This window comes from Petaurus breviceps, unplaced genomic scaffold (assembly GCF_028583685.1).
Source record: "Petaurus breviceps papuanus isolate PSGF00001 unplaced genomic scaffold, PetGlider_PUasm1.0 90721, whole genome shotgun sequence".
Taxonomy (NCBI): Eukaryota; Metazoa; Chordata; class Mammalia; order Diprotodontia; family Petauridae; genus Petaurus; species Petaurus breviceps.
The window spans coordinates 7,677,961-7,695,207 of NW_027187322.1; the positions used below are offsets into that span (position 1 = coordinate 7,677,961).

Consider the following 17,247-nt stretch of genomic DNA (forward strand, 5'->3'; position numbering starts at 1 on the left):
AGGACCTTGCTATATTGTAGCTGGCATATGGAGTCTCCAGTTACCCCTTATAGCCCTACATCTAAGGTGATTTTGGTGAGTCGGGTATATCCACTTATCTACTGCTGTGGGTTGAGCTCTTTGACACCCCCCCCCCCCAGGTGGAATAGACTAACCCTGCTGCACACCTTCATATTCCAACGAGGTCTGATCTAAATGGATAGAACCAATCTGGATAAGACTTTCACCTCATTCCCTCTTTTCCACACACAGTAATCAATTGCCAATTTTAGGTTTTAACATTAAAACATTAACTCCAAATAACTTAGCTAGCCAAATTGTTTTAGGTGTAACTTCCTCTTAACTACAAGCAAAGGTGGAAACAACCGGTTTTCTAAATGGCAGTTGCAAAACATTGTAAGACAGGGGTAGCAGGGCTGATAAAATGATATAACTAGTTTTAAAGAATTTTTCCACTCTTTTACTTTCTTTCAATTTATATTAAAAAACAATATCCAAATTATGAAAAGCTGATTGACATAACTAAGGCAAAAGTTTACAATTTGAAACAATATTATGTATTTGAAACTTGAAAGAAACTCATAACCAACCAGATAACTCCAATTCTGTTGAATACAATTCCAAATTACCTTACATAGAAAATTGGGGGTCTCCTCACCATTGGTATTGTATACTATTCACATCTAATTAAGGAACTAATAATAGTTAACATGTATAGTGTCCGCCCTCTGCCAGGTACTGGGTTATAAAGCTTACTTAAACTCACATGTAGCAAACTGAGGCAAACTGGCTAAGATCTCAAGTTAACAAATTTCAGATCTATATATTTTCCCAATTTGTTTTAGTACCAAATAGTATAATGAATTCTGACTTGTCTTAAGCATCAAATTACAAGAGACAACATTTCCCTTTAAATGTGGCCAGAAAGAATCCCATTACCTGGATCAATGTTCCAAATGGTATTACACAGAATCTGAGGTTAGGATTTTAATACTGATTATAGTATTATATTTTACCCAAATGCTCCTTATTATAGGGTTCACCACTTCCAAAGATTGTAAAAGTGGCAATCTGACATTATGATTTAACATACTCCAGTTATCACACTTAAGAACACACTTTAATTTAGTTGAAATCTCAGTTCAACAATATCAGAAGGAACCCATAACTTATTAATTTTCCCATAGCTCTGTGTTATTTCTTCTTATGAATAGGAGTCTCATATAACTGAGTCAAGTTTTCAGTTTTTGCACACACCTAATTTAAAAAGTTATTTTAAAATTGGCAAGTACTTAATTTTAGTATGTAAGACTTTCTGAATTCAAGCTAGATATTCCAATCAAACTCAATTACTTTTTGGTTGTTTCCCTGTTCACACAAACCTTTCCTCTTTCTGTAAGCCAGGAAATGGTCAAGTGCCCATTCTATTCCAAAGTGCAAACCTTGAAACTTTCACTGATACAGCCCCCAAACCTACTTTCTCTAACCAGTGAAGTGGTGCTATCTTAGATCTAAGGGGAAAGGTTCCCCCCTTTCCCCTTATATTCCTTGTCTGTCCTTTTGTACCCCAGAACCTTGGAACAGTTCAGTAATGTAGAGGGAGAGAAGGAATATTTCTGATCCTACTCAAATAATCTTCACAAAAAAATTCCATTTCTCTCTCTCTCTCTCTCTCTCTCTCTCTCTCTCTCTCTCTCTCTCTCACTTATTCAAGCTGCTGAAGTCAGCCAGGGATAGAGGGAGAGAAGGAAAAAGAGACTTTCTCACAATTACATTCCCTGTGCCTTTGCTGTCTACATGCTTAACTCCCTTTCACCTGACTAACTGGCAAAAAAAAAAAAAAGATTTCTACATGTTTCTTCTAACTGGAACTCCATTCTATCTTTAGACTCTGGGTCTAGGAACTTGATAGAGGCTTTTTTTTTTTAATGCTGTGAGGAAGGGTTAACTTATTGCCACTACTTTCTTCTCTTCTTGTCCCAACCTGATGCAACACAATTCCATCAGAAGGGACTCTAGATTTAGAAGGTCAAATGTGACCTTAAGGCTGAATGAAGGTCTCCCCACCCCTGCTGTATGCCATCACTTACAGAGATTGACAAGGAGAGGTCAGGGAGACAGGATGCCTTAGATGGGGTCTTTACTATCCAGGACACAGAAGGTCACCATCTGTTGGAGTGGCCCTCCTCAGGGCTGGTGACACATAAGTCCCTGGACCTCACACCCCAAATACAGTAAATCATGAAGCCTCCATCCAGCTAGGGGGCTTCAGAGTGCACAGAGCATTGAGCCTGGAGTCAGGAATGCCTAAGCTCAAATCCAGTCTGAGTCACTTACTAGTTTTGGGAACCAGGGTCAGTCACTGAATCTCTGCCTGTCTCAGTTTCCTCCCCAGTAAAATGAAGATCATAAGAGCACCTACCTCCCAGGGATAGTGTGAGAATTTAACGAGATATCTGTAGAGCTTAGCACAGCGTCTGGCATACATCAGGCACCTCATAAAAGCCCGTTCATTGCTTAGAGTTCAAACCCTAGGGATCAGCAGAAGGCATGGGGAGATCCCGGCTCCTCTCCCAGGCAGCTGGAGCAGAGCTTATTTCATCTGCTCCAATGCCCAGCAATCTTTTTTCTTATGAAGAGCATGATGTCTCCCGGGTGTTGGTGCAGCCTTCATCCCTTCTCCCACCCTCCAACTCGTGCTGGACAGCCAGGGCCCTCTGGAGGACCACCCTAAGCGGCTCCCGCCCTCTTCTATGTCCTTGGCTGTCCAGAAAGAAGTAAAGGAAGGGACTCATGCTGCTGTTACAGAGGCCAGCCTGAAATCTAAGACCAAGGGCCGTGTTTCATCTTCAATCCCCCTGGGCAGGCCACAGAGCAGGAACACGAGGACCGTGAGCAGGACCAGGAGGTGGAGCCGGGGGGCTGCCGGCGCTGGGAGCTGCGCTGGACCCGCAGCAGCAGAGTCGGACTGGACACGCACAGCACTGGGGTGAAATGCGTGAAACACACGAGCGGGAAGCCAGGCATTCTGAGACAGAAACCCCAACGCATTACATGTCCCAGAGGACAAAATCTGCTGCCCAGAACAGGCCGGCCAGAGCCCAGAGGGCAGCGCACACTGAAGCAGAAGTGGCTTGGGGCGGAGATATAGGTACCAGCTGGGGAAGAGTAAGGCTAGACAGAGCTCGGTGCTGATCGCAGCCAGGAGGCTCAAGCCCGTACTGTAGAAAAAGAATGTGGCATTTCCCAGAAACACGTAAATATATGCGTCAGTGAAATTTTTAAAAAGAGGATTGGACGCGGAGTAAAAAACCACAAAAAAGCTGCAAAGGAAGAGCGCCGGCAAGGTTGAGGATGTAGACGGAAAGGGGGTTCCTGGGGTTGCGGAAGCCCAGGAGCCACAGGACCAGGCTGTTCCCCCCCAGCCCAAGCAGGGCAATGAGCAGAGAGAGCATCCGCAACCAGTTATCTAAAGGAAATTTTCCAGGTGCCACATGAACTAAACACTCAAGTGCACTTCTCTCTGCTGCGTTGTCATGAACACATCCCCACTGCTCAGGTGTAGGGGACACAGCCACGGTGGTTGGTCACAGTTTCCGGAAGCCCACCTCCTCTCAGACGCCCTGGGGATACGAAGACTAGGAAGCTCATAAAGAGAAACACTCCCTTCCCCCTTCTCGGGAATTAAAGGCTCTTCTTCCCTACTCCCTGACTCTAGGGGTATACTATATAATTATATATATATATATATATATAATATATATGGGATATAATATAAAATAAAAACATTTCAAATCCAACCTGAGAAATTTACTATCTGTAGGACCCTGGACAAGTCACAGCATCTGCCCTTTTCAGATACTTCAACTGTAAAACTGGGCTAATAACAACACTTACATCACAGGACTCATGCAAGGATCAAATGAGATCATATTTGTAAAGTGTTTAACCCAGGCTGGTCAGGTTGGTTTTTTATTTCTTGTTTTTTCTATTGCTTCAGGTCATTTTTATTGATAAATGATGTCTTTTAGGAAAATGAGCATGACAGAGTCGGGGTATGTCTTCAGACTGAGAAAATGAGATAAATCAAGGAGAGATAGTGGCCATTCAGACTGAAGCAGAGGTTGGGGAGGAGAGAGTGGGGATGAGAACAGCAGCATGCTCTGTCAGGAGGGATCTGACTGCGCCTCACTGCTAGGGACCACGTGTAAGTTATTTTTACTTGTCACTTGGAAATATTCAATGAATTATTTTAAAATACATAGAAAAAAGGAAAAGGAGAAATACTAGAAGGAAATTGCTGAATTCTCAGTCAAAGAGGAAAAAAAAAATCACTGCAAAAACAGAAAAGAATTCAAGTAGTAGTATCACACATAATTTAGTAGCAGAGAAGTTGCTACAAGGTAAGCCAGAAGGGAAATGGTAGAAGCTTACAGGCGTAACTCACTTACACAGCAGAAATCAATATTATTCTGCAGGGGAGAAAAAGACTTTCATTAAAATAGAGGATGTTGAAGCAATTCTCATGAAAAAATTAAGGCACTATAAAAACCCTTGTTTGAACACACAGACACATGCAGAAACACAGAGGAAAGTGAAAGAATATGCCTGTGTGTGCACGTCCATATGTGTGTGTGTGTGTGCGTCTGTGTGTGTGTGTGTGTGTGTGTGTGTGTATATATATATATATATATATATATATATGCACAAATATGATGTGTTTGGGTGGAAGGAAATAGAAATAAAGGGAGTCAGAGGCATTTGAGTAATGGCAGTGTGGAGTTCAGAATCATTGGGAGGGGATTGCTATGGTGCAGTGAAAGCATGTCCATCATTGAGGAATTTGTTCCCTGAGTTTCAAGGTACGTTAAACAAAAGGATTCTCCTCGCTCTTGTGTTTCCAAGCCAGGATCTTATACATGTCTGTCTACCCATTCCCTTGGCTATTGAGTGCATTGGGGGGACAAAGAGACCCAGGTTTATGTGTGAATTGGAGCCTACTTTAGTTTTTATGCATTTACTTTAATATATTAGTGCTGTGATTCCTTTTTTATATTAGTAGCTGTTGTTTGCTGTTCATTCTGGAAGAGGACCCTGGCACCAGGTAGGTGATGCCATGACGTGCAAGTGAATTAGATTTAAGTGAGGAAGAGCTGTGCAAAGTCACCAGCCTCAGTTTCTCCTCCGAAGTCAGCTGAGTCCAGTGGCAAGGTATATATCACAGTGATTGAAAATCGCCCCAGATGCAGTGGGAGACCTTGGCCTTTTTAAGCTAAGGTCTTTCCCAGGTCTCCTACCTAGCCCTAATTAGGAGTTATATTTAAGATATTAAAGTATAATATGAAGACCTAAAAATGATGGCCTGGTTGTGAAACTATCACACATTGTATTGGTGTACAATGTTGTGAGCGGATGATTGTATAGAGGCAAATCAAGTTTAATGGGAGCCCAAAAGCCGTAGGGATGAATAAAGGAATTTCATTTCATCTCTAAGGGTGTAACCTAGAACCCTCCGAGTCTGGGTGGAACCATGTGGTTCTGTTCTGTTGCTGGGATCTAGACCACCTCATTGTCATTGTCCACAGGGGTGCCTCTTCAGCTGAGCTGTCCCAGGCCTTCAGGTATCTGCCCGTGATGGGAAAGGGGGCATGGAAGCAACGGGGTCCTAGAGGTTGTCAGGGCAGGGGAAAGGAGAGTCCCATAGAGTTCTAGGTCTCTACAGATGGTACCTGCCATGCCAGTAGCATTCAGGTTCAAACTGCCCTGTCCCTGGCCCGGGAATAACTCATATGGGGGTTGTCACCCCCATTAAAACATAAACTGTTTTCCAATCAGGATGGAGCTCACTGTAATACAGTCCAGGCGATCTCTAAGCCAGGTAGACATACCCAGCCCTCCTCACCAGAATTAGAAATCCGCTCCAAAACCCCTTCTGCTTTTCCTTCTCTACACAGAGGTGGCAGCCTAACACAACAGATTTGGGTGACAAACTGACCTCTTAATTCTACGTCACTTCCCTGCTCTAATTGTCACTGATGCTCATGCTCAGTGAAATCTATGTTCTCTCTGACCCACCAGGAGTCACTTGGTTGAAGCTTTCTCCCAGCTCCCAATTTCTAAGGCCCAGAACTCCCACAGAGCTTGTTTTCACTGCCCCAAACCTGGATTCTTCTACCAGATTTTGATATTCCAAATTCTCATACTTCAATGACTTAAAAGAGAACCTCAGTACTTTTAGTGACTCATTTTTATTTTAAACAGCCACAACTGCTCAAATTTTCCCTGTCTAATCAATAGTCCTTGGGAAGTCCTGGGCCTCAAAATAATGATCTGATTTCTCACTGTTTTCACTTTTAAGTCTCTTTAATCATGATATATACTTTTGCAGAAGAACTGAGTTGCCATTATCCTTTTCAGATTTGCAGTCTTTAATGTGCTAGAGTAACCTTGGGGTCCTTAAAAAAGGTCCTTATCCTCCACTGTGTGATAATTAAAATGTTATCTTCCCCTTTTTATAGCAAAACCAAGATTATATTCACACACAAGTGAAGGTTAAAAATTTTCCCCTAGTTCATATATATTTAAAAATCAGAGTAGGGTTAAATTTTCTGTCAGAAACTGCCAATATTTTCTCTTAAAGTTGTGTGCCTTCACACTCATATATCAACCATCTTTTTAAAAAAATTTCAAAGATGGTTCTTTTCCTTTTCCTTTGATCAACATGTTCACCTGCAAAAAGTGCTGATTAACCAGTCAGCATTTGGAGGCATAAACTCATGCCCACAATGGACATGATAATGTTCTAAGTGCTTATATTCTTTTAGAACTAAGGTAGATATATTCTTGGAAAGAAAAGTCTTGTTTTGCTTATTTCATCATTGAAATTCTCCATATGAAAAGGAACTTAAACAGGCTTTTGACCAGTTTCATACATAATAAAATTAGGTAACAGCAAACATTTAAATAGCATTTATTATATTCCAGGAATGGTGCTAAGTGCTTTACAATTATTATCTGAATTCATCCTTGCAATAACCCTGGATGGTGGGTTCTATTATTAGCCCCATTTTCAAATTTTCAAATGACGACATTGAGGAAAACAGAGGTTAAATGACTTGTGAAGGCACCAAGGTACTAAGTGTCTGAGACTAGATTTGAACTCAGCTCTTGCCTTATTTCAGGTACAGGGCTCCATTGCCTGCACCACCAAACTGCCTCAGTGTCATGTCATCTATCTCACACATCTTTCTTTTCCATAGGCAAGACAAATATTTAGGACAATGCTTTGCTAAATACAGGGTAATGATTTCTACTGAGCCCATGATATTTTTTGTAGAAATAAAGAATTAGGGGGCGGCCAGGTGGCTCAGTGAGTAAGAGCACCGGCTCCAGTGTTGGGATAACCTGGAGATCGAATCCCAGGCTCAGACACTCAGCACCACACCCAGAAATAACTGGCCGTGTAACCTTGAGCAAGTTACTTAACCCTGATTGCTCAATAAAAAAAAAAAAAGAAATAAAGAATTAGGAAGGGCATGATGTCTGTCTTCCATTATATGAAGGTAGAAAGGGATTAGGCTTCTGCCCACTGGTCCCTGAGGCCGAAGGAGGAGCAGTGGAAGTCTGCTGAGAGAGAGATGTAGGGAGAAGAGTAGAGCCTCTTCAAAACTGGGACCATCTGTAGTGAATTGGGTTAATTCAGGAGGGCTCCCTTATGGGAGATATTTGGGAAATCTTCATCACTTCAGGCTGTGTCTGACTATGGACAGGCTTCTTGTTCAGGCACAGATTGGGAAAGATGGAACTCTTGGGTATCTGACCCTTTTGAGATTGCATTCCAGTCTAGTAATTCTCCATAATGAAAATACAATGAGTCTGGAATGACTTGTCTTTGGTGGAGTCAAGATAACTCTTTGGGATCATTGTTTCCATCTTGAGATGTTCATTAAGCACAATTATACCACCACCACCAAATCAAAATTGAAAATCAAGAGGCCATAAATTGACAAAAGAAAATCAAGTTCAATGTTACCTGAATTAAAATGCCAAGAGAAAGACGACATGGGAAGAAAAATATTCTAATTATTCTTCAAGTAGAAAGAGATGTGGAAAGAATGTTGCCCCCAAAAGTTATTTTGGGTTATATAGAGAGGACAGGCTGTCTTAGAAGTAATGCAGTGTCAGTAAACAGTAAAGAAAAAAATCATTTCATGTCTCCATTTCTGAAAATTGGAACCATAATTTCACAAAGGGCATCAAAAACACCTAATATACCCCACACATATAGACAAATCCCCTTGAACACATTTCCAGCAAGTGGACATCTGGGATTCACTTGAAGGTTAGCAATGAGGGGGAATCCACTTTGTTCCAGAGAAGGCATCCCACTACATCAGAGACATTGTTGGCAAGTGTTTCCTGACAGCAAGCCATGATTTTACTTTTAGTAAATTCTAGCTATTCCTCCTTGTTCTGCCTTCTGGTTTCAGTAAAAGTGGGATTAATCTATTTAATTTAATTCAGTTGACTTACAGCCTTTTAAATATTGGAGTAAAACCCTTTAATACAAGAGAAAACAATTTTTATACAATAAAATTTTCATATAATACAAACAATTTCATACAACACAAAAGTAAGCTTTAGAGTGACAATAGAATCCTTATCAAGTATCTTGAAAGACACACATTTATTAGTAGAGAAAAAGTCAAAGTTGATTGAAAATCATCAGTCTCCTCTAAGGTGCCTTCCAGCATCTGCTCTATGAAATTGAGATGTAAGTCTTGTCATGATTAACTCTTCCCACACCTTGAAATGAGAAAGGCCAAAGAAACAATTGTAGAACTTGTAAGATGTAAAAGGAATTTCTTCACTGTGTGAAAGTTTGACTGAATTCGCTGCTGATGCTGTCTTTAAAATACTCAGAAGAGAGACAGAATGGTTAGAAAAAAACCTGATTCCTGGGCCAAGTAAAGGAGAGAAGAACCAGATACATACTCATTTCAGATTATTCACTTTTTTCAGGAGAGTTGAGAGTAACTCTTCCACCCATCCCCCTTCTAAGCTAATTTATCTTCTCTTATGTAGGCATTCTTATAGAGAAGGGACAGCTGAAACAGAAAACACAAAGAAACCAAGGTAAAGAGATAAGGGAGTGGGGAAGGGAAGAGAAGAAGCATTTATTCCTCTATCTGTGATTCTCTTCAAATTGTCCCTACAAATTCTGAGAGCCCAGACCTCTGTCACTCCCCACAATTGCCAAAGGTGATAATGTAACCCTCTCCTTCCCCTCTATACCATTTCCCTCAGGGAAGAAAGAACAGATGTGTCCTGAAGAGAAGGAGCTCCAGGAGTCACTGACCGGGATATGATGCTCTGTTTTCTGGATCTGGTATTGTCTGTAAGAACCTTTGATTGGAAATTCAGGTCAGAGTTAGTATCACCAAGAGTTTAGAAAAGGCCTTGTGGTTTCAGATAGAATGGTCCAATCAGAGCCCTGAATTATTGAAAAGTGTCCCCTCTCCCGCCTCAGGGGAATTATCTCAAGATCTCTTCATGACTTTGTTTACATCCTGCCTCTGATGCCTTGTGATTTGCCCACTTCCACCCCACATGGCCCCACTTGCTAACATTTAAGGCTCCTGACCACATGCTACACAACCCAGGTCTATCTAGTGATCAGGCTTTCTTCCTGAGCCCACTGCTTTCTCTGAGAACGTGACTCAGAAGTGAAGCTCGGTCAGATGAGTCAAGATCCTATGAGTGTCTCATATCTTTGAAGTCCTTTAGTTTCCTAAACATCATTGTCTCAAAGAGACTGTTTTTGGTCCTTTGCCCCAATCTGGTTCCTTTTACCATCATCCCATCTGGTTCTCTTGGATAAAAGAGATCCCCAATTATCATCCCAGTGTGGGGCCTGGAGTCAGGAAGAACTGAGTTCAAATCAAGTCTCAGATAATTATTCCTTACATGGCCTGGACAAAGCACTAAAACTCTGTCCTGCCTCAGTTTCCTCAATTGTAAAGCAGGGATAATAAGGTCACATAGGTCATAGGATTTCAGTGAGCATCGATGAGATCATATTTGTAAGAGATGAGCATACTGCCTGGTGCCTGAAGTCACTAGGACTCCTTCTGCCTGCTCTTAGAGACCATGCTCTAGTTTAAGGGATTGGGAGAATCCTGGCCCTTCTCCCAGGGAGGTGGGAGGAGAGCAGCAGCTAGAACTGGGGCAAGGGGCTCATTTCCTGGGCTCTGGTGAGAGAGCATCTTCTTCTCAGGTGACATCTCTATGCAGATGGAGTGAATGTTCCTCCCCCTATGAACCATCTCAGGCTTGTCCCCCAAGGCTCTCTGGAGGGCCCCAATGGGGAAGAAGACTGCTAGACAGCTCTTGGTGCTGATTGCAGCCAGGTGGCTCAGGCCCAGAGCATAGGGAAGGCTGTGGTGTAGATAACACCCAGTACTCCAAGAATATGATCAAAATAAAAAAGAAAAACTTCTCTATGAGGAGTAAAAATAAAAGTCACAGCGGATGAGGGTGTTCGTCCCAGCCAGGTTGGGGATGTAGACAGAGAAGGGGTGCCTCAGGTTGTGGAAGCCCAAGGACCACAGGACGATGCTGTTTCCCACAAGCCCATCCAGGGCAATGAACAGAGTGACAGTCACTACCCATTCAGGTACTGGTGACATGAGGTGACTCACACCAAAGATCTAAAATCACACTTTCAGTTTCCTCCATCACCTTGGCATGAGCATATCCCAAGCACTAAGTGAGGCAGACACAGCCATGTTGAATGGTGGAAGATCCAGGGAGCCCTGCTGCTCTCAGATGCCCTCTGGACACAAAACAGGGAAATGCATCACGAATTTATCCAAAGGTTTACTCCAGTCTCCAAACTCAATCAGAGCTGCCTTACCCCCTCTCCTTCTCTTGGTGATGACTAGATGGTGCCACAGTGCACAGAACACTTGGCCTAGAGTCAGAAAGAACTGAGTTCAAATCCAGCCTCAGATACTTATTAGCTGTATGACCCTACTTCTTCTTCAGGCTGTGAAGAAGTACATGTGGAACGGGGGGGGGGTGTTCCTTCTAGGATCCATGTGGACAGGACCAAGGATGGACTGAACCATTTAATCCAATGAAAATTTACTTCTTCATGCATATATTTGTTTATTTTTTAATTTATGAATCTATTCTAATTTTAAAAATAGACTTGATAGCTTTCTTCTTTCACTTTATTTTATGGTTCGGTATATTATTTCCCTCCTCTATCCAGCATCCATCTTCTTGTCACAGAATAAAGAAGAGAAAGAAAAAAAATTCACTTTGATGTAGGGAACCAATACATTAACCAAGACCAAAAATGTAAATGGGGTTTAACAGCCATTGTCACGCACCTAGAATGGAGACAAGGAAACGGAATCTGTTCCTTTTCAGTGCCAAAGTGCAACAATCATTTGTTGAATAGTTACCCATTTGTGAGATCCTAGGCCCAGAAGATTTTGCACCACTGGGTTTGGCGCTGAGAACACGAATACTGTGAAACTGTCCCTGTCTTGAAGTAGCTGCTACTGTCCTGAGAGTGGGCAGAGGGAGGAGGATGCAGCAGCAGGTGCTCACCCCATGCCAAACCAGGTTATTGACCAGCACAGAATCTGGTCAACTGCTGGTGTCCCCATTTTTTTATTGCTTCAACTGATCTTTATTGATAACTGGCATGCTTTGGTGGTAGGTGTCCATGAAAGGGTGGGGATGTTTCTTTGAAGTGAGAACAGGAGAAAAACCAAGCAGATACAGAGACTATATCTTGGTCTGGAGCAGTAGGGACAAGCACACTAGCCTGAATTATCTTTATCCTCCTCAAAATATATCTTTGGTCTTAAGGTCTGATGTTTAGAGGTTCACAAGAAGGTCACTTTCCTGATTGTTCATAAGGGGCCAGGATATTGATGCTCACATCCCATCTGGACCAATTTCTACCACATATTGATACCAAATCTGTTAAACAGAAATCAGAGATCTACAGATGAGAATCTAACAAATAATGACCCAGAGTAAAAGAGCTCTTAAATATAAAACAATAATGAAAAGGACCTATACTAACAGAATATTTACAGCAGCCCTTTTCTGGGGGGCAAAGAATTAGACATTGAGGGGATGCCCATCAGTTGGGCATTGTAGTATGTGACTGTGATGAAATACTATCTTACTGTAAGAAATGAGGATCAGGCTGCTCTCAGAAGAAGACTTGCATGGGCTAATGCAAAGTGAAAAGTACTGAGTACAAAGTAAGAGCTACATGGTAAGATGGGCAGCTGTGAATGACTTAGCTCTTCTCAGCAACACAACTGTCCAAGACAGTTCTGAAGGACTTAGGATGGAAAATGCTCTGCATCCCTAGAGAAAGAACTCATGGTGTCTGAATACAGATGGAAGCATTTAAATAACATTTACTTTATTTTTTTTGAGGTTTTTTTGTCTAGGTTTTCTTTCACAACATGCCTTCCTATTCTTCCTCTCCATTGTAACCATTTTCCCTTGCCTCTTCTATATGAGATAGTTGACCCCATTCTCTCTCTCCCCATCTTCTCTCATTATATTCCTCTCTCATCTCTTAATTTCAATTGGTTTTTTGCCCTCTGTCTATATATAACTGTACACATATATACACACATTCACATATGTCTCCATACGTCCATACACCCTCATATATAGACATATACATACACACATACATACATACATACATTTCTATTCCCTTCAAGTATTCTCATACTGAGTAAAGTTTCATAAGTTACAATTATCATTTTTCCATGTAAGAATGTAAGTAGTTCAACTTTGATAAGTTCCTTATGACTTCTTTCCCCTGTTTACCTTCTCATGTTTCTCTTGCTTCTTGTATCTGAATGTCAAATTTTATATTCAACTCTGGTTTTTTCATCAAGAATGCTTAAAAGTCCTCTATTCCATTGAATGACAATATTTTCCCCTGAAACATGATACTCAGTTTTTCTGGGTAGGTGATTCTTGGTTTTAATCCCACCTCTTTTGACCTCTGACATCTCATCTTCCAAGCCCTTCAATACCTCAGTGTAGAAGCTGCCAGATCCTGTGTTATACTGATTGTGATTCCACAATATTCAAATTTTTTCTTCCTGGTTGCTTTTAATATTTGCTCCTTGATCTGGGAACTCTAGAACCTGGCTATATTATTACTAGGAGTTTTCTTTTTGGGATCTTTTTCAGGAGGTTATCTGTGGATTCTTTCAACCTCTATTTTGCCCTCTGGTTCTAAAACATCAGGGCAATTTTCCTTGAGAATTTCTTGAAGGATGATTTCTAGGTTCTTTTTTTGATCATGGATTTCAGGTAGTCCAATAATTTTTTAATTATCTCTCCTGGATCTATTTTCTAGGTCAGTGGTTTTTCCAATGAGATATTTCACATTGCCTTCTATTTTTTCATTTGTTTGAATCTCTTTAATAGGATCTTGATTTCTCATAAAGTCATTAGCTTCCATTTGCTCCAATCTAATTCTGAAGGAATGATTCTCTTCATTGGATTTTTGAGCCTCTTTTACCATCCGAGTTAGTTTGTTTTTTAAGGTTTTATTTTCTTCAGTCAGGTTGTTGACTCTCTTTTCATGGTTTTCTTGCATCATTCTCATTTTTCTTCTGACTTTTTCTTCCACTTCTCTTTTTTCATTTTCAAAATCCTTATTAAGCTCCTCTATTGCCTGTATCCAGATCATATTTTTTTTGAAGCTTTTGGTGCAAGAGTCCTGACTTCTTGTCAGAAGTCAAATCCTTATTGTCCCCAAAAAAGAAATCTAAGGTTGAATTGCTTTGCTTCATTTGCATGCTCATGTTGCCACTCATTTAATTGAGTTTTGAGCTTTTTGCCGCAGTAGAACTCTGTTTCCATAGAGGAGAGCTTTGTCCCAAATTGCTGGGGTTTTCACAGCTGCCGGAGCTATTAGGAGGGAGCCATCTCTGCAGCCCCCAAATGCTCTGGCTCACTGGGCACGACCCCCACCCAATACCACAATCTAGATCCAGGCAGGTTAAAGCAAGATTGATTAACCCTCTGAATGGTCGCTTGGCCCCCCTACAATCTTCAGGCTAGGATCTCTGAAGCAGTCACATGCAGGTGGCTGCAGGGCTGCTGCCCCTCCACCACTTCTAACTCCAGAGGCAGGAGCCAGACCCTCTTCTCCATCCCCCCCCCAGTTCCATCAGAGTTCTATGCTGACCTCTCACTTTTTCTTTGGCATTTATGGGTTGATAATTCTGGAAACCACCACTGCTGCTGGTGATCCACTCTTCCAAAGTCCCTCTAGCCACTGCTGGTCAGGGCTTCCCAGGAGCTAAAACCACAGGCTCACACAGGTCTGAATATCTGGAGATTCACTGGGGAATCAATAAAATGAGAAAGAAATTAGAAAGATTCTAATCATCCCATGAAAATTTCAGATTCTCCTAAACTCATGCTCAGTCCTCCTCCAATTGCATTAATATTAAATTTGGGTACTTCAGTTATGCCTGGTTTGAGGAAGATGACCAGAATATACACCAGCAGCCTGAGAATTTTCAGCTTGCTGGCTGGAAGAAATGTGGATAAGAAGGTCACAAGACATCAGAGAAATGGGGGGCCATGAGCAGAGTCATGAGGCAACAGAAAGATAATTTCCCCTAAGAAACACTTTCCAGTGAGCCCTGGGTTCTGACTGGTCAGCAATAATAGCTCAGGAAATGACAGGGTATGTACTCACAGCTTGATAATATTTGATGTGGCCCCAAATCTGACAAGAGGCTTCTGTAGGCAGCTTTGGGTCAGAGGTCAGAGGATTATCTGTAGGTCATTCACTCCAGGCAGACCCTTCATATAAAAGGTAGATCTACTTCTATGTTCTGTGAGAGGATCAGAGGGAAGAGAAGGGTTTGTTGAAGTGTCTTCTCTTGGTCTTGTGGAAGCGTCAACCAAAATCGCTCTGATTTTAAATGTCTGTCTCAATAAAATTTGGCTAATGAGAATAGGTAGGGGGGTGATAACATTTGAAGTCTTTTTTTTTAATCCTACCTATATTCAAGTCCTAGGCATTTATATATTCACTAATTTCTCATCTGTTTTCTTGTCTCAGCATATATCTCTCATGTGCTTGAGATCCATTGAATCCATTTGTGGTGTCCAAGTACAACATTTTGAAGCCAGATTCCCAGGGTGCTCTAGAGTGGAAGAAGATGCTAGGGGTTTGAGAAACCTTGGGATCAGTGCATGGTGTTCAGGTGAGCCAAAAAGCCAAGGTCTCCGGGAAGAGCCACAGCAGAAATGTGTACCTCAGGGCACATGGTTAGGTCAGATCCAGTGTTTCAGGGAAACAAACAAAGGCATAAAAGACTGAGAGACTCTTGGAAGAGTTGGTTGAGGTTGAAGGAAGTGAATAACATTTTTCATTTCACTCTAAACCACCAGAGTGAACAAATTTTTAGGAAAGAAGGGTCCCTGGACCTCAGTGACACATGTGCATGAATGTGCCTTGTAAGTTCTAATATGTTTGGATCCTAAAAGATATTGAGGAATGAAGAGCTGACATACTGTGGGCATGAAAGAAGAATCTTGTGGTCAAGTGATTCTGGGTTCCCGGGTTCAAGTAGTGTAGCCAGTGAATAATGGAGTAAGTGCAGGAAAGGAGCCTGAAATAAGCCTTAGTCCTACCTTCTCTGTGCCTCCTATCATATCTACTGTCTTCTTATGTAGACTAGCCTGTTGAATTAGCCCCAAACTTGCTACAACATGGGAGCAAGTTCATTAGGGATCTTTATGCAAAATGCTTAAGTTACAGAGAGCACATCAAATGAGATTAGATGGAAAACAGAATCTGGGCACATCTGGGCAGGGCACCTCTGGGCAGGGCACATCTGGAAAGGGCACCTCTGGGCAAGGCACATCTGGGCAGGTGTAAGGGTTATGGGATTTAAAGATCTCCCATGCCCCATGGACATGCTGACATAGCAGAGCAAGAGAAAGTGAAAAGCCGAGCTAACGGTCCTGCGGTTGGCAGTTGGTGGCAGTTGCCCTTTTTTTTTTTTGAGTTAGGACTCCTGCTGAGGACTGCCAGAGGCCAGAGCTGCTGGGAGCGTGCTTCCAGGATGCTGGGTGGTTGCTGTGAGTGGGGAGAGGAGGACCTTTGCCTGAGGTAGCCTGTTCTGTTTTAAAGGCTTGAAAATGTGGGTGCTTTCTACTTTATCTACCTGTGCCAATATCATAACTACTCTGATGGCTTTCACTTTCTGGTTTTGGGACTCAGTCTTTTGGTATCTTAATAAATTTTCTAGTTTATTTCCCCAAATGGCAAACCTGACGTATTTTGTGATGGATAATTATATCAGCATATTTGTAATCTCTATAGGCATTGTGAATATGGCATTGCTGATACAGCAGGGCACCTCTGGGCAGGGCACATCGGGACAAGTCACTTCCTTTCTCAGTTTTCTCATTCCAAAAGCTAAGGCTCTTGACTGGATGATGCCCAAAGAACCTCCCAGTTCTCAATCTTTTGATTCTAAGCGTGGGTTATTGTTAGAGGTCAGACAGAGGCCTGGGATTATTATAAAGACAACATTGGGTACAATAGAGTCAGAGGTCCAGAAGCAAGTAAATGCCACCTGTGAGGACATGGGGATCTGGACCACACATTTAGTAGACATTGTTAGACTGGCCTCAGGATGGTGTTCTCATCCCCATCGACATGGAATAAAATACAAACATTCCTTGATGCAACAGCGGAGAACTCTGAAGAAAGGCCAGTATTGTTTCTACAGTGAGATACGACTGTACCTGTAGTTAGTGGAAGGCAACTGGGAGAAATGGAAAGGTGGGAGAGTGAGAAGGTCACCTGATTTTCCAGGGTGTGTGGGTTTATGCATAGGAATTTCATCCCTGGCTTATCTCCAGACCCTATGACCCACCTGTTTTCCATCTTCTCACAAGATTCCAGCAAGCTGGAAGTTCTTTCTTAGCACAAAGGGAGCAGGAAGGGACTGCCATTATCAGCTCCCTATGATGTCTGTCTCCTGATTTCAGATTTATGTATGTCCTGGCCAGCTGACCCTGGAACCATGATCAGTGCCTCAGCTCTGGGACTGCAGCTGAAGGAGCCCATTAATATAACTTCTAATTCTCCTAATCACTGACCTTTCTCTAGTACTCTTAGGTTACAATTCAAGAAGTATTTATTAAGTGACTCCT

The 17,247-nt window shown here is 42.0% G+C and overlaps 1 protein-coding gene and 1 pseudogene across 1 annotated transcript in view; both read right to left on the reverse strand.

The window, feature by feature from the left end:
* DHCR7 (7-dehydrocholesterol reductase) overlaps positions 1-17,247 on the reverse strand; it is a 300,532-nt gene that overhangs the window by 122,445 nt on the left and 160,840 nt on the right. The gene's annotated exons all lie outside the window — the stretch shown is intronic.
* On the reverse strand, positions 2,631-3,455 carry LOC138144971 (mas-related G-protein coupled receptor member X4-like; annotated as a pseudogene).